We start from the raw sequence: 25,773 nt of genomic DNA on the forward strand, positions 1-25,773 counted from the left end.
GGGGGGAGGTGATCAAAGAGCAGGCCAATCAGCTAATGTCAGAGACAGTCCCTGTCCCCATTACTATGGAACCCACTTGGACACTGAACTGCCATAGGCTACCTCTGTGCAGCGGTTCCAGGCCATCTCCATGAGTGGTCCTTGGCTGGAGTATCAGTCTCAGAAAAGACCCCTGGGCCCAGACTTTTTGGCTCTGTTGCTCTCCTTGAGGAGCTCCAGACAGGGTTTCTTAATCTCACCCATTTCTTTCCCCAACTGCACGAACACCATCCTTTTTCGCCCCCGTCTGTGGAGTCCAGTAATTGTGTGACAAACGGAAGGTAGAATTATCTTTCAGATGTTTACACATAGTTACAGTCGTTCAGGGTGCGGCTTTTTCTAGCGGCTACTGAAGGCCGGTAGGAAGGCTGATGAAACTGTAAGCCAGGAGAGAAACAGGCGGAACTAAATGTAACTTTTAGTACTTTTAGAGTTAAGGGACCAAAGAGGAGGAGGTTCCAAGAGAGCTGGCCTAGGGGAGCCCATAAGCATCAGCTGCTGCACCTGTCCTAGGTACCTGACCATCTCGCATCCTTTATGATCTCCACCGAACAGCGTGGAGGAAGGCGGCGAAGGATGTCCAGCTAAGAACGGGGTCAGCCCCAAAGGAGACACTTTACATTCCAGTAACTCACACCCTAGCCCATCTCACCTTGCAGGAAGAAACGGGTACGGCTCGGGCCACTAAGTAACACTGAAGAGTGACTTGACTAGGGGAAGGCCTTCCCAATCGTCCCAGCTTCCACACGGACTGCCAGGCTGGCCCTACACTCCCCCTCCCTTCAGCCCCTCCGCTCCCCAGTAGGAGATCCAATAAAGTAGGGGCTCAAGCAATGCCCTCTTTTCAGCTGACTTCGTTCCTTACATTCCTTTGCTGCGGGCGACTTTCCAGGAGGAGATTGTGTACGCAGCCTGAGCACAGCGCTTCTCAACACTTAACCCACGGGGCAGGAGGCGTCCCGGGGCTCCCCAGGCGCTCTCCAGGCCGGTCCCCACCTTCAGGTAGGATGCAGAGTTAGGTAGCTCCACTCTCCCGGACAGCCACTGGCCAGTGGCCGGGTCTCAAGCCCGCCGCCTGGCCCGCCGCCTGGGGAGCCCGCACCCCGGCGTGGCCGCGGCGGAGAAGCGGCGAGCGCCCCTGCGCGCGCGCGAGAGAGAGAGCCACACACTCCCGCGCTGCCGCTTGTTGCTCCCCGCCGCCGCCGCCACCGCGACGTGGGGAAGTGAAAATGAAATCGACTTTTCTGAGAAATGATGAAAGCCGCGCTGCCCGCCAATGAACGGCGGCGGCGAACTTCCGCACCTCCCGGCTGGCGGCTGGAGCCCTCCCTCCGCCTCCACCTCCGGGTTGCACAAGCTTGAAACAAACACTGGGGAGGAAGGGCGGGGAGGGAGGAGGGCGGAGGGGGGAGCGAGGGAGGGAGCGGGGCCGAGAGAGGGCGGGGGTGGGGGGATTTCCAGCCTCGGCTCCTCGCAGTTTCCTCTCCTTGTTTTGCTTTCGATCTGGACTGTTCTCAGGCAAGCCGGGGAGTAACTTTTAGTTTTGCTCCTGCGATTATTCAACTGACGGGCTTTCATTTCCATTTTACACACCCCAACAACACTTACACCTTGCGGGATTGTATTGGTAGCGTGAAAAAAAGCACACTGAGAGGTAACATTTTTTTTTTTTTTTCAAATAATAGTTGTGACTGTGCGTGTGTCTTCTCTCGGGGGGCATGTCGATGGGGACAGGAGGAGCTATCTTATGTATGTATGTCTGTGCGTCCCGATGCTTTGACACGATGTTTTGCAGACGGAGGGAAAAAATGCCGGGGTTCATAAATATTAATACCGATTTTTGGAGGAAGAGTCGGCGCAGTTATGGATCATCTGATTTTAGGGGAAGCGGGGGTCTGCTGCTGTTGCTGCTGGTCCTGGGGCTGCTGAGGCTGCAAGGAGGAGGAGGAGGTGGAGAGGGAGGAGGAGGTTAGTGGAGGTTTAATTTCACTTTTGGATTTGCAGATGCGAAGAGGTGGCTCCATGGACGCAGTCTGCGCCCCAGGTGTCGTAGGCTGTGGGTGCAGGTCCGCTGGAGTCGGGCCTCATTTAAGATAGGACGTGTGTGTGTATGTGTGTGTGTGTGTGTGTGTGTGTTTGTATGTTTACAGACACTGTCGCTACCAGGTCCGAAGAAGGGAGCCGGGTTCTTCTTGCTGCCCGGCGGCCCTTCTCTCCCGGCGGTCTTCGGTGTAAACAGACCTGGCACCCGCGGTCCCCAGATGCCTGGGCAGTGGCCACAGTAAACTTGAAGGCTGCCGTGAAGCTGTCCCAGGATGCGCTCGGCCCGCGGGGCCCGGGGTCGGGTAGCTGTGCGTCGGGTGCCAGCGGCTGCTCGGGGCCGGGCGGGCTCGGCGCGCGGCTGGGCGCGGGCCTGGCCGGCGCGCCGGGCTTCCTGGGGGCTGGGCCGCCGCCGCCGCCGCTCGCCAGGGACGTCGCGTCCTCCTCCCCGCCGGCCAGCGCTGGCCTGGCCTTGGGGCTTTGTCACTGCACTTGTCCCGGCGCGCCAGGCGCCCGAGAGAGGCGCGTCCCGGGAGGGGTCCGCGCGCTGGGGGTCACCCACCCCGGCGCGGCCTAGCTGCGAGCGCCGGCGGGTCCCCGCGGGCGCCCCCGGGCCGGCCTGGCGCGCTGGGCCCGACCCGCCTCGGCTACGGAGCGGGCGAGGTGTGGGGGCGGGGAGCCTCCGGGGACCGAGCGGCGCCCCGCGGGCGGGCACGAGTGTGTGGGGGTTGTGTTGGATGTGCTGGCTTAGCCCCCCGGGGGGGTGTCTCTGGATCGCCGCGGGGATCCGAGTGCCCGCCCCGTGCCCTCCGACCCGCTCCGGGCGCCGGGTGACATTCGCCCGCCGCCCGAACATGGTTGGTGCAGAGCGGCAGCCGCCACTTCCTCTCCTCCCCGCCGGCCCGGCTCTCCGGGCGAGCGATGCGGGCCGCGGCCAATCGCGGTGCCCGCTCAGTCCCCGCCGCACGGCCTCGGGGGCCGGCGCCCCTGAGCGGCCCCGGGAAGCCTTCGCGAGAGCGCAGGACTGGGGCGCGGCTCCCCGGCTCGCGGACGCCGTCCTCTGGGCCCCGGGGCTTGGACCGTTTGCCACCCTCAGCCCCTCGTCCCTTAGAGGCGGGGAAGGGAAGGAGGCTGGCAGCCTCAGCTCCGAGCCAGGACTGTGCTCAGGCTCCAGGTGAGATGCCCAGATCAGTGTGTGGAGGCAAGATCCTTGGTAGATGGAAATAAGACCCCCCTCTCCCCCCGGGATTGGCAGGAGAGGTTGTCACTCATCTGCGGGCCAGTTTGCCGCCCTTAACAACCCCGAGTGTTAGAAACTTGGGGGCATGTTCCCAGTCCCCTTCTCCCTCCCCCAGGGTGTGGGTACTCCTTGCCCTTGGTTGTGTCTGTGCCAGGGAGGCAAAGCGGTGCTGGGGGTTAGCTTTCTGCCACCGGCCTTCCTGTGGCTGTGATTCTGGGCTGCTCTTGATGAATGGCCCTGGAGGGTGGAGGATAGTTACGTTTCCTGTTGTGCATTTTCAGGAATTACCGAGCTTGTCAAGCCTGAAGTCATTTATTAGTTTTATTTTATTTTTAACGTCGACTGGCCGCAAGTGGCATTTGGAGTTAGCCGTCTGCACTTCTGCTGCTTAAGGGCAGGTGCAGGGGCAGGCCTGTTAGCCTGTTAGCCTACTGTTTACAGAAGGTGGATGGGAGACAGATATACACTGCCTGGTCAGGGCCGGGCCCCAGAGGTCGCCCTGTAGAACTTAACCACACGCGCAAGTTCAGGATTCTGTTTTCTCGACTCTTATTCTTTCTGTGTGTGTGTGTGTGTGTGTGTGTGTGTGTGTGTGTGTCACAAAAATAGAAGCCAGTGAAGCCTTGGAATTCGGCTTTTCAAAGTCAGCTTCAAGCAAATGGAATATTTAAGGACTTGAGTTGGCATCGCTAAGGGGTTAGTAACGTTGGAACATTTATTGATTGATGGGGCAAAGTCCGGAATTTCACTGTAATTGGTGAATGATTATAATTTACAGCGTAGCTTGTTGTGTAAGATTTTGGCCTGTGCTTAGATCCAAGAGATCCTGTCTATTATGATTTGTTCCTGCTTCTTAAAATTAAACGTGCACATATTTCATTCTCAATGAGTTGTCTTTTTTTTTTTTTTCTGTTGACCTTCAAAAGTTAGGAAGAGTTCCACATGCTTCAGACTGACTTACCTGTAAAAATGTCATCTTTATGAAAAAAAATTTAGGGTTTGTAATTAAACTGGAGGCAAATTAAGGCAAAAGAGGAATTGCCATTAGTCCTGATGGCTCTGTGAACTACGGTCACACTTTTTTCCTACCCCGCCTCCTGAAATACTTCATTAAGCAAATATTTAATATACCAGAGCTACTGAAAGCTATTTAAATCTTGGAGTGGAAGACTTGAAACTTTGGATATTCAACATTTGATATGCACGGATTTCCTCATATCACCAAGGGAACTGCCCTTTTAATCTCAGCTTTGTTTAGTAAAAACTATACTTCCCCCCCCCCCCCCAGCATTTTCACTTACTTTTAAAAATAGCAAACAGACTACTGAACTATACATAAGTTATCTCATCACAGGTCTCTTATCTGCCTTCTGCCAAACAGGCTTAAAGCAATGTAGAAAAGTTATTTATATATTTAGCAAATATTTGTGGGACATGAACTACCAGACATAGTGGTAGGCTGTGTGAATGCAACTGGAACCAAGAAGAACAGCCTTTTCAGGTTCTACAAAGGTTGCATTCTAGCTGTGAGCTGACAACAACCAAAAACAAACACAGTAATTACCTTTGGGGGTTAGTCTAAGAAAGGTAATAATATATTGTACTTACAGGCTGCCTCTGGGAACAATCGTGATATTGTGTATGAAAGATCATTGTGTAAATTATAGCAACCCACAAATGTGTCAGATATTAACTTTATAAGTTCTATTAGGTTATTGTTAACGCTTAAAAAATATAGGAGGTGAGGTGTCCTGGCACATACCTCTAATCCCAGAATTTGGGAGGATGAGGCAGGAGGATTGTGAGTTCAAGGTCAGATACAGAGTGAGGAGAGCCTATCTTTAAAATAAAGGTGGGGAATCACAATTAGGACAGTGCTTCTGAGGGTATAGAAGTAATGGCAGAAAATTAAATATTGGATAACTGTCATGTATGAAGTATGAAGAAAATATTTAACAGTAAATTATTGTGTGAATGAATTTGTGTGTGTGTGTGTGTGTTAGAAAAGTTAAGTGGTATCCATTGAGACCAAATGATCCAGGATTAACTGAGTTGGATGGGTGTTTTCCAATTTATTTATACATTAATTAAATTACTTTATTGTAATGAACCTACACATAAAAACATCATTCAACTAGATGAAGGTAGCAACTCAAACAAACACATGCTCAGCCCAAAATTCTGTGCATCTCTGTGAATTTCTATACAGTTAGAATGGCCTTTTCGAAGTCATGGTGCGTCACTTGGGGGTTTACACTGGGTGATTAATTATGATTGTATGCGCTTATCTACCACTAAAGTGACAACCTGAAACAGGGTTGAAACTAGAAAAATGTTAGCTTAATATCCTCCGTCATGAGCCGTGGTTCCCTTGGCTGCATTCTTTTCTTCCCCATTACCCAATATTCCCTTTTCTTGGTGTCTTTTCTAAAGAGTATATGATACATACTTACAGCTGTGTACATGTGCACGGATGTACTCTATAGGTCAGGGTCCGAGTATGAGAGACAACATGTTTTCCCCCTTATAGTAGACACAACACAAGGTTGCACTGTGCTTTCGTCTGACTTTTCTTCACCATTGTGTCAGACTCATTAAGTTACTGCTGTTACAGATATGGCCTAGCTCTAGCCTACACTGCACTGTAAAGGGACGTGCTTGTTTTGGATTTACTGACTGCTGGAGTGCTCAACGCTAGGTATGTAAAAACAATATGGTGTTACAGGTAAAAATAAGCATCGATACTATGTATTTATAATACATGGAAAATACATAGCATTATGCACACATAAATTGCTGTGGAATAACAAGAACTATTAATAATAAAGCCAATTATTTTCATCTGTATGGCATATTCCTTCCTTAACAGGGGGGAGGAGATGAGCAGGACTTTTGACCTCTGTCTGCCCCATTCATGCTCTACTCTTTGGCTTCTGTGGATTAATATTTAGTTAGGAATATCAGCTTAATATATAATGGGCTAAGTTGGGTAAGGTGTGTTAGCCGTTGGAGACTGTAGCCAAGGAGGTTTGATCAAGCTTTGATTTAGCTCCCAAAGAATAATGAATTATGTAAAAGTATCCCATTTAAACCTGAGGCCATTATTTTAAAACAAAATGCCAAGGAAAACACTACCCAGAAAAATAAATGTCCCAGGCAGCTGACACCCAACTGTGGCCATGTTGTGCAGCTTCCTCAGACTCTGTCTGAATTCTGAGCAAGCAACAGGCCTGTGGTTGCCAGCATTTGACTATCTGGGAGCCCTTTAAATTGATTTCCCCCCTTACAAGATTCATCTCTGGACAGGGTCCCTGAGACAAACCGTGCTCATTTTAGGAAGCCTTCGTGTGACTTCTTTTCACTACTTAGACAACTGTGATTTCCAGTCAGAACTCCTGTTCAACTTGAAAAAAGCTATTCTCATCAAGTCTAGTAAGTTTGATTCTACCCAAACATAAGGAAACCCGGGTGTAAGCGTTCTGTGTTAGAGTTTCAGTCCTGAGGTACTAGAACCAGATGAGGCCATTCCCTGAGAATCTTGAGTTATTTAGGGAATCCAGGAACCCCATATCATTACTTTAAGTGAATAGTTAGTTAAATGAAGTAACCCACAAACACATTCACTTATCAAACATTTGTGGACAACTGGCCATGCACAAGGTTTTGGGTAGAGTAAAGGTGAATGGGCTTGGAAGCCTAGCATTCAGTACACAGACACAGACACACACAGACACACACACACACACACACACACACAATTTATATGTACACAAACACATATTACATGTATATAAGTTGCTTAATTTCAAGTTTTAGTAATATAACATATATTGACTTATTTCAAGTAACATAGATACTCATAATCACACACACACACACACACACACACACACACACACACACACACACATGTTCCCTAAATTGAACCCAGATTCTTGAGCATGCTAAGCAAATGTTCTGTCACTAAGCTACACCCCAAACCTTGGAGTTGGCTTTTATCTCCTTTGTTGATTCTTTGGTACATTCTTTAGTAACTTCCCCTTTCGGGGCCTTAATTCCATAAAACTCAAGTAGATAGTTCTGCAGTCTTTAGTGGACCAGGCATTACATTTGCTTATTATTAAATGACCAAGGGAAAGGAACATTTAGAAACCATTCAGTATTCTTTAGATTTGAGACCTAACTACAATCCTCAAGCCTAAGTCCTTTTGATTTGAGACTGGCTACAATCCATAGTAGCATAACACAGTATATAATATGTCTCTTCTCTCCCTCATTATCAGCCTCTTGTTCCCTAGAGTGCGCCAGGTCCCTCACCCCAGCCTCGCTCAGCTGTGTGGCCCGGAAAAGGTACAGAACCGTGCACTCACTCTTCAAGGGTCTCTACCAGGGCGAGTCATTGCTCTTAGCCTTGGCTCAGAGGCTGTGCCAAGCAGACAGGAAGTGAAAGCACTTGCTTCTACACTTCACATGCTGCTCTGAATAGGCCTGACCTGTGTGGCTGGTGTCCATATTGACCCCAGTCATCATGCCAAAAGCAGTATTCCCGTCATGGCTGTCCCACTCTGATGTTTCCATTTTGAAGAGTCAGGGAAGACAGTGCTGCGTGGTGTTGTGTCCTTGTGCAGGAAGGTCATAGGTAGTTAGGGTGGGTTATTTTTCCTGACTTGTTTTGTTTCTGTTCTGGTTCATACTTCCTTTTATGAGCTCTGATAAGCCAGAAAGAAATAGAGTTGAGCAAAGAGACATGTGGAGACACATAGGAGAAAGAAGAGGGCAGGGGAGGGGGGGGGGAGACGGGGGCTTCCTATTCCTAAGCATTTTCATTCTTTCTTTTTTTAATCCTGGGACCACAACCAATGTAGTTGAACAGAGATATTAATTTAAATTTTTGTGTGATAAAAGCCAGTCCAGTTTTCACTAAATAAACCTACTGAGTAATAAGTACTTCCCGTGTAATTTTCCTAAATTATTTATTTTCAAATGTACTTAACTATCTACTGCCCTTTTTGTACCAGTGTCTGGTAGCTCACACTTTGGATGACCAAAGAAAAGGGAACTCACACCTTAATTTGTCCTTAGGGGGCTTATGCCTGTCAGGTGTAGGGACATCCTGTGCTGGCCCTGTGAACTTCAAACCTTTAACTCGGTCTTCATTTTGTTTGGCTGACATTAATGAATAAGAAGGAGCTGCATACAAGTTGCATTATTTCAGCTAATATCAGGATTATTTTTTGTTTTGTTTGTTTTGTTCTCCTTATTCTAGAGTTATTGAAGATGAGGGAAAGAGCAGAAGAGAGTGTCCTAACACCTATCTAGGGTGTTGGTAGGGTGGTGGAGTAGACCTGGGGTGGGTGTGGCAGATGGCGAATTGGAGAGAGAAGGAGGAGAATGCCAATAGTGGGCTCTTGGTACTGGAAGAGAGGAGGCAGGCAGTTATTCAGGCCTCCTGTCTCTGCTCTCCCACACCTGGCTTGCATGGTTGACATTTATTTTTATTTCATGTGTGTGTGTTGCCTGCTTGCATGTCTGTGCACCATGTGCATGCCTGGGGCCTGTAGAGGCCAGACAAGGTGGCAGATCTCCTGGGACTGCAGTTGCAGGTGGTTCTGAGTGTCTGGGTGGATTCTGGGAGCTGAACCTGGCTTCTCTGGAAGAAGAAGCACTCTTAACCACTGAGCGATCACTGGGGCTCCACATTCAGGACCTTTAACACTTTAAGCATACGGCACTAGGTTAAAGTCCAGTCCAGGAAATGGCTTTCATTGCCAAGCTTCAGCTGCACTAATGGAGTTAAGGAAGAAGGGGGGAGCAAGGTAGTACTTATGCAAGGTCAGTCGAAATGCTGAAGGAGCCTCTAGTGTTGTCTCGGGGGTTAGACCTTTTAACCCTGTGGAAGATAGAATGGGACGGGAAACTGCAGGGCTGGAGCTGCCTGTAGGAAAGCGAACACGGACTTACAGGTGACTGTCACTTGGACATGGTTGAAGTCACCTTAGAGGTATTGATGCTGAAGTATTGGGAACGGAAGGACTGAGGTCCACCCTGTAAGACACCCCCACCCCCAGCTTTCTCTAAAAAAGAGAAGGGGGGAATACAGTGAGTCAAAAGCACTAAGGTGGCTCTCATAGGCCACCCTTCCCTCCCCCATGCTGCTCTTCGATTGGGTTTTACTCTTGTCAGATCCCAAGTGGTGTGTTAGGAAGCAGGAAAGTAGAATGGCCAGCATTATACTTTTCTTCAAGAAGCAGAGGAGATTGAACTGTGAGTGTCGTGGGTAGGTAGCAGGTGCCACAGATCACCCACTGTTGGGAAACCTAGAGAAACAGAATGTAGTTGAGGCTTTATACAGAGAGGAATTTTCTGGAATTTCACTTGGTGGTGTACGTTTACAATGTTAAAAATATTAAACATTCAAGCCAGACAGTTGCAGTGGTGCATGCCATCCTAACACCAGGGAGACTGAGGCAGGAGGATTGTTGCAAAGCTGAGGCGGTAGTAGGCAGTTAGCAGCGAGGCTAGCTTGGATACACAGTGACGGTTTGTTTCAAAACAAACCTCAATCAAGCAAGAGTTAAACTTTCTGTTCCAGCAATAATGGTGCTTCTAGGAACCTACATCCTTGAGGTGCCTAGAGGTTAGAACAAAGGTTTATGTGTAAGGATGTTTATTGAACTGGATTTCACTATATAGCTAGAAGCTTGGGAACCCTTTGAATATCTAACAAGAGAAACACATGTAAATTAGGCTATATTGGGAAAATAGGTATTTTAAAAATGGATACTTTTGAATTGCATCTAGCAAGGGGGAATATTTATCACATGCTGGTTGACTGGGAGAAAAAGATATTAGATTGTACACCATCACTCTTATTTTTTAAATTGTATGCATTTTGTTTATGCAATGTTAAAAAATGCTGGATGAAAACAGTTTGATGGCGGGATTATATTTGACTTTTTTTTTTTTTATTAAAAATACCACCGAGATACTTTGTATTTTCTAAATTTGATTCAACTGTAGTTAATCTCATTCCCAGAGAAATGTTCTCAAGACAATGTTCATGTGTGCCTATTGACCCACCTCCATAGTAAGTATGTTATTACAGATAGGAAATTGGGGCAGGTGGTGGTGATGCACGCTTTTTATCCCAGCACTTGGAAGGCAGAGACAGGAAGATCTCTGTGAGTCCCAAGGCCAGGTTGGTCTACAGAGCAAGTTCTAGGACAGTCAGGGCTACAGGGAGAAACCCTATCTCAAACCACCGACCCCAGGGGGAAAAAGGAAGGAAGGAAGGAAGGAAAGAAGGAAAGAAGGAAAGGAAGAAATAAAGAAAGAGGAACTTGGATGTTGCTGAAGATGCTACCCATAGACTTGGCCATTTTTCTACCTCACTCTGCTTCCTTGTGCTGATCCAGGCTCTAGAACTGAGGCCTCTTCTAGCCAGTGCTTGGGAGACACCATTGCCTCAGTATGCCAAGAATTAGTAATGGTCCAAGATGTTACCCCGCTTGACAATCCCGCCTTTTATGATTGTAGATGCCGTAGAAACACGTGACACCTGAGCAGGAGACTAGAAGTACTTACTGATATTTTTAAAGCAGGTCAACAAAAGGATCCTTGAAGTGTTGGTCCCCACAAACTGTTCCTTTCCGCTCCCTGTAAGGAGGAAGAGGGAGGTGGAAGGGTGGGGGGGAGAGAGAGAGAGAGAGAGAGAGAGAGAGAGAGAGAGAGAGAGAGAGAGAGACTTTAGGTCCTTTGAGACGCGTGAAAAGGATTCAGGGTTCTTCTAAGATACATGAGTGTTATCACATCAGGGATATCCTCCCTGTTCTGCCCACTGCTGTGCTTGGACAGATAGGAGTCTTCTTAGCTTTAGCAACCTGGGACCCTAATTAAGCAAGAGGTCTGACCAGGCTCTGTTATTTGAACCTGTTGAGAAGATAAGAGGTTTTGTTTTGTTTTGTTTCTTTCTATCAGATAAGAGCAGTTAATTTAGACAAAGGCCACAGATCTAAATCTCGGGCGTATGCAAAGTAAGTCTAGTGAAGGAACACCCCTCCCTTTACATCCTATACCTTCTGGTTGACTTCATGTCAGATCTGTTCTCCAGTCTCAGGAGGCTAGGGCAATTTTCAGACGTTCTGAACAACCCAAGGGTGTTCCGTTCCCTCTGTACCACCTTTGCCGATCTCCTCGTGGACACTGTTTTAGGAAGGCTTAGTCTCACAGTGATCTCTTGAGTTTTTAAAGTAGGTAAGTCTCTACATGCTTGCTTCATATTTGGTGAAATGTTAGGACAGTTTCACTCCAGTTATGAATACAAACTTATTCTGTGATTGTGCTGAATCTAAGGTTGGGTGAATCAATTACTTGTCCAGAGACTGAAGGACAAACCAAATGTGGGCGGGATTAACAAGGAGGACACTTTCCAGTACAAACACAACACGAGACACCTGTTTATTTCTTGTTTTTTTAGTATCTATGTTAGAAAAGTAAGAGAAACAGGTGAAATTAAGAATAAAATTTGTTTAACCCATTTCTTCCCAAATATTATTTCAGTATCATTAGTGCAAAAATGATGCTATATTGCATTCTTTTTAAATGGCAGGCAGATCGTGAAAGCCCACCAGGCAGTTTTTTTTTTTTAACCTGTACCTTGTCTTATCTCAACCTGCCTACATTCTGAGTGCTTGGAAGTTACCACATTACATGGTACAGGGGATGAAAGGTGCAAAGAAAGAGGCTGCAGAGGTGCTCAGATGGCACAGTACCTGTGGCACAAGCCTGAGGACCAGAGTCTGATCCCCGGCACCCATGTAAAAGCCAGGCCTGGTGGTTCACGTTTGTAACCCCAGCACTGGGGAGGGATTGCCAGTGGCAGGCCTTGTATCGAAAAAAAGGTAGACTGTACCTCAGGAGTAATGCTGGTACGTACACACACACACATACACACATGCACACGAGCACACACACATACAAACATACACATGTATCCACACATACACATGTACACATACATACATACAAACACACATATGTCCCCCCACACACAATGAGAGAGAGAGAGAGAGAGAGAGAGAGAGAGAGTACTGCAGGGGACAGTCTTAATAGAAGGAATGGAGCCTAGAAGGACCAAAAGGAAGCAGGTAAAGTCTTGTTTTAGTCAGAGTCTCAAGGCTGTCCTTCAGCCTCTCATCGTAAGCCTTACCTGATTTTTTTTTTTTTCATCTGAAAACAATAAATTTTTTGAATGCCCACAGAAGCGGTGCACAGCATGTACCGTTCCTGTGGCCACGAGATGTGTGCATGTACGTGAGTGTTCGTGGGCCTCTCGTTGTGTTGCGAAGAGCTTTGGCCTTTTTTTTTTTTTTTTCTTTTTTAATTTCTCTCACCTGTGTGATATGTTATTTGAGAGCCGGGATCTTGTGTTTCTTTGCATACCTCATGGGTACTTGATACGCTGTAAGAGCTAGATAAATATTTGTTGCTTTGGTTTTCAGTTTAAGGCAAAGGTTAGCTCAAAAAGCTGAAATCCAGCTCGGAAGGGATTGCACAGGTCTGCTTTCTGTTAGAAACCTATTGGTACGCACATAGGCGTGCAGTCTTGTCAATTAGCAAGGGGACGTGTCACTATGTTGAAGAGGTTCAACACCTGGCAGGTGAAAAATTGTTCAGCTTTCCCTTTTTCGTACCAAGGCTTTTGAAAGAACCTGACATTTCATTCCCAACGGTGATATTTACACCTTTTTATGAATAAAAATCTATTTGGTAGTAAGCTTGGAGATGGGCTTCCGAGAGCTCTGCTGTTTTCTATATGGATTAAACTAGCTGTGCCTTTGTTACTGCTGTTAACACAGACTTCCAGCCCATAATCTGGGCAGCGAAATTCTCTTGGAATCAGGTGCAGTGTTTTACGGCCGCCTCCATTTGTTCCCTTTGACTTTAATTGTCCGGCTGAAGCGCCAGCCCTGTCCACAGAGCTGAGGCAATTTATTTTTACTGAAGCCAACCTAAGAAATGCTTAGGTAGCTTGTCGCTGCAAGATTAAATGTGACCTTCATGGAGTCCTGTTAGCAGGGCCAGCAGCTAGAAAAATAAAGACTAAACCAAAACGTTCGGCAACAGAATTCCCAGCTGTTCAGTGGGGCAGAACTTTCCTGATTATTCTCTTCTAAGAACAAAACAAGCAAACAAACAGACAAAAACCACACAGCAGATTAGTTTTAAGTGAATTCTAGTTGGTTTTGGGATTTACAACTGACAGAAGAGAAAAAAAAAATTATAAGCTTGCTTTAAAATAATAATCCAGAAGGCAAGTCTCTCTTAGGAGTACTGGCCTTTTTTTTTTCTCTCACATGGGAGAATGTAACTTCCATGCATGGCTGGTTTCACCTTTCAAGTTAAGGCCCTCTTAAGTAGGAAGGAAAGGCTGTAATAGGAAGTCAGACTTGAGGCTGTTTTTTCCAAGAGAACGGGTCTAGGTATGTGAGGCACGCTTGTACCTGCTGCAATGTTCGAGGAGCCCACAAGGGAGGCCCCATTAATAAACGGCTTCTTCCAGTCCGAGGTGTCTCGAATTGATGACCCGTGCGTTCAGAGCGGCTAGGAAACATTCTAGGAGAGGAATTGCTAGGGGCAGGGCAGCTTTAGGGTAATCAAAATATTATGGGATGATTGGTTCTGTGTTTCTTGAATACCCGTACATCGACAGCTCGGTAGATGGGATTGAGGAAGGAACTCAGCAGCAAGGATCAACTGTTTTGCTCATGCACTGAGTCATTTACTTGGGCGTCATATGGTGCTAACTTCGAAGGGATGTGGACTTGACTTAGTTGGATTCCTCTTTCCCCATATTCAGGAGCCTCAGCCTCAGCAGGGTCAAGCAGCTAGGCACCCACTTAAAAAAAAGGGGGGAGTGGTTATTTAGCAGCCACTAGAGATTATCTGTGAGTCCAAGGGCCACATCACAGTTATCTCATCTTGTCTGGGAAGCCACAGTGAGCATGGGACAGCCTTTTAAGAAGTTAGTTAATTAATTAGTTAATTAACTAATTCACTTTATAACCCGATTGGAGCCCCCTCCCTCCTCTCCTCCCAGTCCTCCTCTCCCTTCCTCTTCGCCCTTGCCCCTCCCCTACTCCTCAGAAATAGGGAGCCCAGCCCTACAACCCACCACAGCACATCAAATTGCATCAGAACTTAGTGTGTCCTCTTCCCCTGTGGTCTGACGACCACAGTAGGGTAGGCAGCCCCACTACCCTTACTAGGGAGCCCACATGAAGCTGAGTTGCCATGGGCTACATCTGTATAGGGGGCGTAGGTCCAGTCCATGCATGGTCCTTGGTTGGTGCTTCGGTCTCTATAAGGTCTTCTGGGCCCTGGTTAGTTGGCTCTTTTGTTCTTCTTGTGGAGCTTCTATATCCTCTGAGTCCTTTTATATTCTCCCACTCTTCAACAACTCTCCTGTGCTCTGCCCAATATTTGGCTGTGGGTCTCAGCATCTGTTTCGATCTGCTGCTGGGTGGAGCCTCTGAGAGGACAGCTATGCTAGGCTCCCGTCTGCAAGCCTAGCAGAGTGTCATTAATTGTGTCAGGGGTTGGCGGTCTCCCATGGGGTGGATCTCAGGTTGGGCCAGGTATTGGTCGGGCATTTCATGAGACAGACTCTTGGGCAGGTGTATATATCTCATTGTGTTAGAAACCAGATTATTGGGAGATTGTAGACCAGGCCTAAAAACTATAGGCTGTTTTGATGTTACTGGTGTTTTCCCATGATGGTTCCACATGTAGCTGTGGCCTGTAGGGCTCATGTAAGGAGCCTGGTTCCTCTGAGGAAAACTGACGTGACTAAGGGCAAGGGCTATCTCCACTCGGTGCTTCCCTTCTCCTGGGGTCGAGGCCGGCAGTGTTGCCCTGAATGTCTCTCTGGAGGCCTGTGCTGAGAGAGCCTACCTCTTGGAGTGATTTGTGGGGCTTTCTTCTCACCTGGCCTGAGAAACACCACCCCGAAAGGAAAACTGGCCTTTGGTTAATTTAAAAAGTGTGCTCTCTGTCTCTGTCTCTGTCTCCTCACTGTGTGTCTATAATGAATACTTCAAGTCACCTGTTAAAAATAATAATTACTATTCACCAGAGAAGACTGAAGAAAACACTGGCAGCAGGTGGTGAGTTTTGAAATAAGCGCACGTCTTGTCACTCTGTCTTTTCTGTGGCACACTTTAAGTCGTAAACCTTGCCTTTCCAGTCATCTCTAAGTGGACAGTTCAGTGGCATTAAGTTCATTTGCAGGGTTGTGCAGCCATCCCCACCAACCATTTCCTCAATTAAAGAGAAAAACTCATCTCGACCGGAAACTCTATTCATGTTTAACAGTCACTTCACTTTTTCTTAGTCCTTGGAAACCACCATTCTGCTTTCTCAGCGAGCTTGATCTCAGTGCTGGTGGATGCGTATCACCTTCGCCTTTTTCTGTCTGACGGACTTCAGTCAGCAGCACGTTTCCTATCCGAAGTCTTCTCCGTGTTAGACTGAGAGATGGTCCCGTATTTTCTTAATCCATTCATCTGTCGGTGGTTATTACCTTTTGGCTGTCATGAGCAATGTTGTTAAAAAAACAAAAAAAATCTCTTTGGGGTATTTTCCCCTGGGTGTATATCCATTTCTGTGGTCTGCTTTGCCATCGTGGGCATCTCTCTACTAAGACACTTATTCCCCCTCTCTCTATTGGAACCCTCCTCTTTCCCATCAGCCTCTCCCAGTCCAGCACTTCAGCTGTTTTCTCCTCTGCCTGCGCTAACCACTTGTCTCACCTTCTCTACTGGATAAGTAAGCTGCCTGTTTTGTCTTCTGTTGTTACTACAAAAGCCACAATGGTGTGCCCTACCTGGCCCCTGTCACATGGAAAGGAATGCCGCTCCTCTGTGATTTGGGATATTTCTCTCTGACAAGCCTCCTAGTCAGCTTGGGGAAGCCCCACCAGGGCTTCCTGTCACCAGGGCACTTACCCACTCTGCTCCCTCCTAGAGCTTCCTGGACTCCCCCTGCAGCTGCAGCTCCACAGCGCTCTGAAGCCCTTCTGGGCCTCTGTGATGTTGGAATCCTCCCTCAGAAGGAGTTCCTATCTTGACCCTGTTCTTCCGTCTCTTATTTCTGTCTCTCCCTCTTCCCACTGCTTCCTTGTGCCCTCTGGGGGTCTCTAGCTTCCTGACAACCTTCTGGGCCTTATATGACCCTTTCTCTCTTCCTCCTTGGACCCCCAGGTTTTGTTAAAGGCTCCTTATCTTACTGCAAATGCCTTGGCCTCAGCACAGCTCAACCAGTGGCCAAAAATTGGCACACTCGAATTTCAGATTCACCCACCTGGTAACAACTCCTGCCACTGCACAAGCAAACAACCCCCAAACCTCTCATATCTAAGTTCGCCCTGCTCTTCACTTCTGAGTGAAAACCTCTAAGGTTTTCTACTTTCCACTCTTAAAAACCTTTCATCTTTGCAATTTCTTTGCTCTTTGGTGTAAAGAAAAGAAAAGTTTACTCTGTAAACTGTCTTAGGATTTGTCAGTTCATTGGGTATGATTAAAAATCCTGTAACGAATTTTAGCTTAAAACTTAAGACAAAAGGCTTGTAGTTAAAAATCTGGACAAAAGTAATATTAATTTGCTACAGCTTACTTTGCAGATGATCCAACTCTTATTTAGGACATAACTGTATCTTGGATCTGTAACTTGAATTGAACTCTTGTTTAAAAAATAGGTCTACTAGGAAAATAGATGTTTTAAAATAGCAGCCATGTGGCTCACCTCCATCTTGGCTGATGACCTCATCAGGATGGAAGCAAGCGGTGGCTGGCAGCCATTTTTGCTCAGGTTAAAAGACTGTGTGCAGTATAACTTCACCAATGTCTTGCCTAAGATGACCATGCGATACAAACCAGCTAAGGGAACACTCATAAAACGTTTTAGTCCCTCTGAGCCCTCTGTTTATCACTGTGTCTTCTTTTAGACTAGGCGGCAACAGCAGGTCTCCAAAAGATCTTGGATTAGGTGGATTTTTCTGTGACAATAAATCCCTAAGTTTATAAAGATCTTCTTAGTTTAACAGAAACCGACTTAGAGATATATATGCCTAACCAGTTATGTTTTTACTCACTGTTGGATGCCAGGATTCTATAAAATTTTAGATAAGGAACAACAGGTTTGTTGAATAAAGTATGTTTGATCATGGTTTATAAATTCCTGAGGTTATAAAGGTATATTCAGCTTAACAGAAACTGCCTTATGTGTCTTGTCTAAGTGCTCAACACCAGACTTCTAAAAATGTTTAAGGGAGGAACAACATATGATTGATAAATAAGATGTTTGATAAATAGGATTCATAAATTCCTAAGGTCTACTCAGGTTACTAGCAATTGTCTTAAAGTTCTATGTCCAGCCCCTTTGTCTTTACTGACTTTGTTAAGCATTCACTATTCGGATACATTGAGTCATACAAGAAACTCTGATATTCTGTAATGGTGCTCTATGAAATAATCAGGAAAATAAGATTTCCAGCCTCTATGGGAACTTTATTTCTGGTCTAGTAAAGCTCCCAGTTTCTCTGTGGACTGAATTTATGGTGTAAAGTTTTATTTTGATGCTAAAAAATCTTCAATTAAATCTTCAACTCATATTTTAAGGCTCAAACCTAATGGGGATAAAGCTTTAAAATCCTAATTCTATAAAAGCTACTAACTTGTTGAAAGTGCTTAAAGATAATTAAGACATGCAAGTTGATGCTCAGTCATCTTATACATGTTTAAATTCTTTAATGTACTCAGAACTGTGCTCCCAAATCAGGCTAAGTACAAATGTAATTCACTGACAGTGACAAGTGTTATTTAACTTCCTGTGTATATTTTCAAGGTTCAGCCTAAATAAAACAAGTTTGTTTAAAAAAAAAAAAACAACACCAATTTGTTTAAAACCAGGTATACTTAATAGATAATGGTCCTCAAACTCTTCAGAGATCTGCTGAATGTGGCATTCAAAGTGTTTTATGTAAAAAACTTGCCGAAATAGACAGAATTGCCAACCACTGGAGACCCTAAGGTCTCTAAACAAGATGGTGGGGGCACAGATGACTCCACCTGGATTGTGGTAATGCCAACCACTGAACACAGAGCTGCTCCATGCCTCACCCACTGCCAGGGCTCTGCCCAACTGTGGACACTGTTGGCTTGACAGTCCTGCTCTGTGTCTCCAGGGTAGGTCAGTTTTCCCAAGTTCCTTCTCCACAGGAAGATCGCTGACTTCCTGGGTCTGGCAGCACAAGGCCTAGCTGTCCTGTGTAGCAGCTGAAGACGGGCCTCTGCTCCCAACAAAACCATCCAGGAGCCCTGGGGTAGCTAGTCAGCAAGTCTCTGTCATTTTAATTGATATGTAGACCATTTGGGTTACTCTTCCTGCTATAATTTATCCTTCTCAGATCCCTGATGGTATCGATGGAAATCCAGCTTTATCAGTCTAACGGTGGCAATCAAAACAGCTCCCCCCCCCCCCCAGGGCTGCAGCTGCTTTGGTCAGTTTATTTCATATATGAAATCAGGCCTCAGGCCTCACTTCTGTAGAGCTCCTAGGTCTGCTATGAAAGCAGACCTAACACATTTTACCTTGCCGTAAAGGCTTCACACAGGAAAAGATCAACTCACAAAACAGGCTTCAGCCTAACTTCTTACTAGTTCTTTATTTAAAGGAACTTGATCTGCCATGACTGCTCTCAGTATTCAGCCACCTGTGTCTGAATGGAAAGAAAAGGTTTGACATTTAATGTGAAGTTGTGGGGGTCTGAGAAAGCTACTTAAGGTGTGTAAGTGCAAGTTGTTAAGGTCTAAGAAAGTCATTGAAGGTATGTGAAAAGACTGAGAAATGTGTCAGATCTCAAAAGTTCAGAGTTTGAACATTAATCAGTGGAATTCTGGTCAAGTACTGCTACTATCGCCATAGTCAGAAACAGAATTTTGAATTTCCTTTGTTGTCTTCTAAGCATACTCTTAAAAGTGCTTCTCATCATGCTGAAACCATTTCTGTCCAATCTACATATGCAGCCCTCTGGATGGAGGAGAAAATGTTCGTGCTTTTAACCCCAAACCAGAGCTTTTGCTATAACTTGAAGGCATTAGTCATTTCAGTACAGATTACAAATAGTGGTAATGCTAACATGTCTAAAACTTTTATCCTTTTTTTTTTTTTTTTTGTAACTTAAAAACATTCTTGTAAGTTTCAGGAAGTTGTGGCTTGTCACAGGCCAGGCGGACTCCAGAGAAGTACTCCTGTCAGCCAAGAGCCTTTGTTTTTTCACCTGCCTTTTCCCGAAGGTGGAATCTCTCTCTCTCTCTCTCTCCCTAGTCTTGGGAATCCCACTCCCAACTGCCAGGACCGTGGGCCTGGAAGTTTCCAATTTAAACCCAAGATAAAAATTTCCCCCCAAAGTCCTTAACTTTACCTTCTTACCCTAGTCCTGCGTCTGTTCCAGCAGGTTTCCAATCAACTGTGACATATTCCAAAGCTGCCTCAACTTCCCTAGCCCTAGTTGGTCCCTTAGAACCCGGGCAGTGAGGTAAACAGATGTGCCCCAGCCAGAACTCCTCTCCCTTCCCAGCCTTTGACCAACATTTCAGCCTTTCCCAACCCTGACAACTCCCCAGTTTCAGAAGAGATTACTTTGCCCCTTATCATAGTCGCTTCTTCTTATCATCATCATTAAAAAAAAAAAAAAAAAAAAAGAGGCTGGAATGTTAGATCCTAGGAACCATTGAACTGTTTTACATTGTTGCCCGCTTTTTTTTTTTTTTTAACTACTTCCACCAGGAATGCACAGGGTTCCACAGATCTTACGTCTTTACCAACATTTGTTACTTTTAGGGGGTTATTTCTTTTTTAAGAATTAATCCTAATGGATGTGAGAGATTTCTCATTATGATTCGATTTTCAGTTCTGTAGTAACCATTTAAAGGTAGAATGTGTTTTCATGATGAGAAATATCTACTCAAACCCTGTACTTTGATTTCAAATTGTTTGTTTCTTGGGCTGTTGAGCTGTTAGATCAAGTCATTGTCTTAGTAGGCTCCAGATGACGTTAAATATGACCTGGAAATGGAACCCAAAAATCTCTCTTCTGCTTCAGCGTCCTTGTGTAGGTCAGTGCCCCACAGATAGCTTCAGAGTTAGGAACTTGTCACATTTTCTCACAAGAGCTATAGTAGATGAAGATGATGGGTGAAATCTCAATTGTATCGTAGCAAACTCAGTTGACATGTATGGTCTGCTCAAATTTTTACTTTCTTTGTTCTTTCCAGAAATTTGGTTTTATTGAATAAGACAGCCTGGCAAGCCGTTGCGGCTGATAGCTCAGTGAATTGTAAATATGGGGAAAAGTACACAATAGTATATCTGACACAAGGCGGGGTAGTAAAGGAGCCACAGAACTGTTTATCCCCCCAACCCTTGTAAGGCAGCGTGTTTATTTTTATCCATGGGTGTGTGCCTGCCTGTATGTCTCTCTGTACTTTGTGCATGCAGTGCCCATAGAGACCAGAAGCTCCTGAGACCATCTGAGCTCTGGAAATGGAGTTACAGGCGGTTGTGAACCACTGTGTGAGTGCTAGGAACCAAACTCAGGTCCTCCGCAAAAGCAGCCTGTGTTCTGAATTGCCATATCTTCAGTGAACCCGCCCCCACCCCCCACCGCAAGAATCCCTAAAAGCAGCTTTACGTACTGTGAAAACAAATAGTGATGAAATTAAGATGAAGACGTCTCTGCAAACAGTTTTAAGGAAAACTCTCGCTGGAATTAGTTCCTTCGGCAGATGCTCTCGAGCAGCTGTGTGTGACACACTGTGCTGCGAAGATGCAAAGCTGAAAAATTCCCAGCCGTACCCTCCAAGATATTACGGTGGGGGAGGAAGCAGGTAAACTAACCATCTGTGGTGGGGGAAAAAAGACACATGAGCATCAGGGAAGGGTAGCAGTGTAAAGCTAAGGGAGGGAAGAGGAAGGAGGTGAGAACTCTGAGTGGGCTTTATTCACAACTTCTGGAAGGAGAGAGAGAGAGACAATGTCAGCCGGTAACTAATGGGCAAGCAAGGCAATTGTGGCTGAAAGGACACTGGGAGAAAAGGAAGACAGGGAAGGCTGTAAAGTTTTTCCTGATGCAGCTGGAACCTGAGAGCTGTCCGGTGTGGCTGAGCAGATGAGTTAGCTGGGAATGCCATGGTCGGTGCCTGAGGCCCACATCCATGTGAGTGATGGCCTGCATTCCACTTCTCCAGTGAGGAAGGGCCTTGTCTGGGCTTGGAACAAAGTTTTTATTTCTCCCTCCCTCCCTTCCTTCCTTCCTTCCTTCCTTCCTTCCTTCCTTCCTTCCTTCCTCCCTCCCTCCCTCCCTCCCTCCCTCCCTCCTTCCCTCTTTCCATCTCTCCCTCCCTCCCTCCATCCCTCTCTTCTTCTTTCTCTTTCTCTTTCTTTCTTTCATTCTTTTTCTTTTCTTTTCTTTTTGGAGGGAACATTACCAAGGCTTTGGAATATGTTTCCTTTTACGTTTCAGAAAGTGATGACTGGCTGAGTGCATCAGAACTCTGAACCTGGGATGTGTGAGAAGCGGTAAAAGGCTGTATGTGTGTTTGTAGGCCACAGACTTACTTGATGGGCCATGCAGAAATGACTGGATCCTGGCTATGATAATAACCAGGCTCATCCTTCAAACTGACTCTCTTCCCTCCCTCCCCTCTTTCATCCCTTTTTCCTTCCCTCCCTCCCTTAGTCATCCCTCCATTCCGTAGGGATGGGGACAAAAAAGAGGCTTTGTCCATGCAGGGCCAGCACCCTCACTGAGGAACACCCCAGCATGACCGCTTTGTATGTTTCTAAGGGGAAGTAATACAAAGATGGAAAAATATTTTTTCTGTACTCTCTTTTGTTTTGAATTGAGTCACCAAAAAGCGAAGTGATTCTAAGTAGGTTTATAATACTCAAAGTGAAGAACAGATAAGGGTGATATCTCAAATTTGGACAAGAAACCCAGTTGGAGAAGCTGGAGAACGGCAGAGCTCCTGGGCCAGGCCTTAGCAGGGCGGATGTGTGTAGGGTGGTGTTTTCTTTGCTTGGGGGGAGTGATTTGGCCATTTCTCTTAGCAGTTGCTCTGCATGGGGCTTTCTTCCCCCGTCCTCATCATGCTAGGCCATGGAGTGGCAGGCTGAACACCTGAGGCCCAGGCTTTAAGACTGGAAGTCTGGCGAATGAAGCCCTTTATGTTGGCTGTCATGTGGTTGAGACTTTTTCCATGAACTCACCCCCTCCACACACACGTGACCCTCGTCGTGACAGAGATAAAAATGGTATTGCCCCGGACTGCGCTGGTCAGAACTGGCTTGATAGGCTTCCAGGAGAGCGTTTATTAGGTATGTGTTGAACTCTTCACTGTAGAAATAAGATTTGAAGATCTTAACTCAGAGGCCTTAGTTGTTTCTGGGGCTTATTTCAATTTATCTCATTCCACACTCAATTACAAAGAACTGCCTTTTGGAACCAGTTGAATTCTGGAGGGGCGTGAAATGCTTTTCACAGGACAGAGTAAAGTGGCTTGAGTGGACACATTCCATAACTGTGGGTTGAGTTTGACTGTGATCGTTGAATTAGCTCTCCAGTTCTTATTACCTGTCCACTTGAAGTTAGGGATAACAGAGATCATGGCCTACACTTCCTGGAAAGGGACACAGAACAGACAGCGGGTAGGAAAGCATGCAAGCCACATCTAACTGCATGCTCTGGCTGTACTGGGTGTTTCCTTCAACCAGTCCACAGGGACCCCTAGGTGCAAGGACCACGTGCTCTGTCTTGAGTCACCTTGTCCAGCCAAGGGTTGCAGCTGCTTCTCCATCATCTGTCCATCATCTTTTCCATCATCATCTCCATCATCTGTCCCAACGGCGAAGCTTCTCTTACTAATAATGGTTCAAGTGCGTCATTATTCTTCCTCCCTCTTGTCCTTATCTTTCTCTCTTGCTATTACTTTTTTCCTGGGATATATTTTTTTTCCCCTTCCTTTTCACCCAAGAATAATCTATCTTCCAGGCTTGGATCAAATGCTTCCTCTTCTTTGAAACCTTCTAGAGAACTTCTTTTTGTCTGAGCTTTTATGTATGAAAGTAAAACTCTCTCAACACAGTTGCCAAACAATCCGCCTATGGAAAACACAGGGTTGCAGGCTTGTGAAGTGCATGTGAAGTGGTAGAGGCGAGTGTGATGCAGAGGTTAAGCTGGGCGGCTGTGTTAACTGCCCACATTGGGGATGCGCTGTAGGAGGAGAGATATCAGCAGTACTCCGTCTCCTCCGGCATAGTACGCTTCTCAGGTAACGCCTTTAGGACATCATGACTTGTCTTTGCTTAGGTGTGCCTGGCTCTTTCACTGCACCATACCTCCTTTGGGTACCATGTCTGAACCATCTTTGGGTCCTCCACAGAGCTCTTCCTAATGCATGATTCATAGTACTCTTCATGGTGCATGAGTCAATGGAGATTTCTTTTTAAATGAAATGTTGAATAAATTCGAAAGTTTGTTAGTATACTTAGACTGAATTCCCTGGATAATGTGAAAATAGTAAACCGGTTCACTTTTTAGCCTTTATGTTTTTGTTTTTTTGCAGTCATTGTATTTTCCTTATCACTCAGACATAATAAATTTATGACAACACAGAGTTAATATGTTAATACGCCTTTCCCTCCCCATTCCATCTGTTCTCCAAGAGGGATTCATCTACTTCCTTATTGATTAATAGTCACTATATATCATTATGTACAAGGTGCTGTGCTTGATATATCGAGGGGGTTTTCAGCAGTGTGCAGCACAGGGCTCTTGCTCATCAGGACTTTGAACTGCGATAAGCCTGCTTTCAAGTACATGGTGTGAACGTTGGTGTCATTAGGTGGCAGGAATCAGTGGGAGGAAGGGTTGGGAAAGTGGAATGAAGGTGAATTATAGTAGGAGGGGGAGGGGGAATCCACACTGTGGTGCTGTTCAGAGGTTTTGAGCAGCAGGTATTGGGGCCATTGATCTGCTCATCCCTGCTCAGGGCAGGGGATAGACTTGTGTTCCAGCAAACAGACCTTAGACTGCAAGAAGAACAATTAAAAATGCAATAACCCACAAACACAGATGGAACAAGAATATAAGCTCAATTGAAGATTGCTTTCCTCTAAACATACCCTTGTCCTTCTTTATTTCTTTCTAGTGTGTGGAGGTGTTTCGCCTGCCTGCATGTCTGTATAATACGTGCAGGCCTAGTGCCAGAGAAGGCTACAACAGTGTGTTCCATCCTCCAGAACTGGGCTTACAAATGGTTGTGTGCAGACATGTCGGTTTGGGGAATTGAACCTGGGCCCTTTGCGAGAGCAGGCAGTGCTCTTAACTGCTGAGTATCTCTAGTCGCTGTTATTTTATTTTATTATTTTATTTTTCCTTTATCTTTGTGGTGATGGGAATTGAACCCAAGGCCTCATGCGAGCTGAGCAATTGCTCCACCACTGAGCTATAGCTGGAGCCCCAAACAGACCTTTTATAGCACTGTTCAAGTACAAGAAGGAAGCGGGTCCATGATCAACAGTTCAGATCATTTAAATTCTGCCTATATGCTGCCGTGCTCTCCTCTGACTTCATGCCTGCCCTTTCTCCTCATGTATCTTACAAACAAACAAACAAACCAAAAACAGATTTGTGAGAATTAGCATTGCTTTTTCCTCCTTATTTTTAATTTACATGTGTAGGCGTTTTGCATGTGTGTGTGTCTGTGAACCACATGAATGCCCGGTGCCAGACAAGGCCAGAAGAATGTGTCGGATCTCCTGGAACTGGGGTCACGGAAAGTTGCGAACTGCTACCTGGTTGTTGGGAACAGAACCTGGGACCTCTAGCAGAGTAGTAATTGGTTTTGATTTCTGACCTTGTCCAGCCCATTCATGTAATCACTTAATAATGCTTGCCCCTGACTAATGGTTTGATTTATGATTTGTTGATGTAATGATGCTCCTTTCTCCTGGGGTAGTGACATGAATCGGTGTATTTTCTCAAGACTGTAGGCAGTGCAGCTTGCCACAGCTCCTGTTCAGCTAGCTACAGGACCCCAAGGAAGCGCAGCATGCTGTGCAGCTGAACTGTGAATGTTAGGTTAGGTGTGACAGCATGCGTTTTCCGGGTCCTGTCTTCCTGCCTCTTTCTCCACCGAAGCCCAAGTTGGCAAGATGGCTGTTGGTGGCCCCCTCTTGGGCTCACTGTATTCTCCAGATGGATACTGCAGTGGCTGCTGTGGGATTTCAGGCTTTCGAGCTTTGTTGTGATGGATTGCAAAAACCATGCTTGTTTTTATCTGCACGACCCCGGGGTTATGTAGGGTCACAAGACTTCCTCTTTTAGGAAAAGTCCC

General features: G+C 46.0%; 1 protein-coding gene across 4 annotated transcripts in view; it reads left to right on the top strand.

The window, feature by feature from the left end:
* The first annotated feature begins 1,516 nt into the window (after nucleotides 1-1,516).
* The window catches only part of Irf2 (interferon regulatory factor 2), a 101,676-nt gene continuing 77,419 nt past the window's right edge, over nucleotides 1,517-25,773 (top strand). The window contains exon 1 of one of the 4 annotated variants that reach the window (XM_055593537.1): nucleotides 1,517-1,693. The gene's annotated coding sequence lies outside the window, so the exon portion shown is untranslated. Of the gene's footprint in view, nucleotides 1,694-1,778; nucleotides 1,789-2,052; nucleotides 2,084-3,174; nucleotides 3,254-25,773 lie in introns of those variants that run through there. The other 3 variants (XM_055593542.1, XM_055593539.1, XM_055593538.1) reach the window with 3 other exon arrangements.

Source organism: Psammomys obesus, unplaced genomic scaffold (assembly GCF_907164565.1).
Source record: "Psammomys obesus unplaced genomic scaffold, mPsaObe1.curated_primary_1811, whole genome shotgun sequence".
In the NCBI taxonomy this organism is placed as follows: Eukaryota; Metazoa; Chordata; class Mammalia; order Rodentia; family Muridae; genus Psammomys; species Psammomys obesus.